Source organism: Eimeria tenella, genomic scaffold (genome assembly GCF_000499545.2).
Source record: "Eimeria tenella Houghton genomic scaffold, Eth_scaff3143, whole genome shotgun sequence".
Lineage (NCBI taxonomy): Eukaryota > Apicomplexa > Conoidasida > Eucoccidiorida > Eimeriidae > Eimeria > Eimeria tenella.
The window spans coordinates 1677-2415 of NW_013543005.1; positions in this window are offsets into that span (position 1 = coordinate 1677).

Sequence of the window (739 nt, forward strand, 5' to 3'; positions counted from 1 at the left end):
AGCAGCCCCCGCTTCCGCTTCAGCTGCTGCTGCTGCTGCGTCTGCTGCTGCTGGCTCTGCTGCTGCATCAGCTGCTGCTGCTGCGAGAGAACCATCGGGGCGTTTCCTGGCGCTGCTGGGGCTCGTAGCCCCGGGGCCACCCCCGGGGGGGCCCCCCGGGGGGCCCCCCGGCGGCCCCCCCGGGGGCCCCTCTGGGGGGGCCCCCCCAGAAGGCCCCCCGGGGGGCCCTTTGAGGGGGGCCCCCATGGGGCCCCTCGTGAGGGCGTCTCGTTTAAGGGGCTTCTGGAGAGAAGAGTTTAGCAAAGTCTTCATTTGATAAAAAGCAAAGAAGGAGAAGGTTTTTGCTGCTGCGGGCAGTGTGCTTGTGCGGTGGGGTTGCCTCGCGGCTGTCGCTGCTGCTGCTGCTGCTGCTGCTGCTGCTGCTGCTTCTGCTGCTGTCGCAGGAGGAGCCCGCGCTAGACTCTAGCTGGGAAGCAGCAGTTACCGAAATGGGCCGGAGGACTTCTTTTCAGTGTCTGGGAGCCGGCTGCAGTGTACGTACACCCGCGCCCCCAGTGGAAGGCAGGAGGAAGCCCCGCCCGCGCCGCCGCGCCTTCAGCTGTTCTTTTTTCTTCTTTTTCGCAAAATTCTTTTTAATTTAATTAAAAATAACATTTAATTCCATTTCGAAACCGAAAATCAATAAATAATCCGGCGGTTTCCTCCGCCGCCGGCAGCGGCCGCCGTGGGGCCCCCGCGG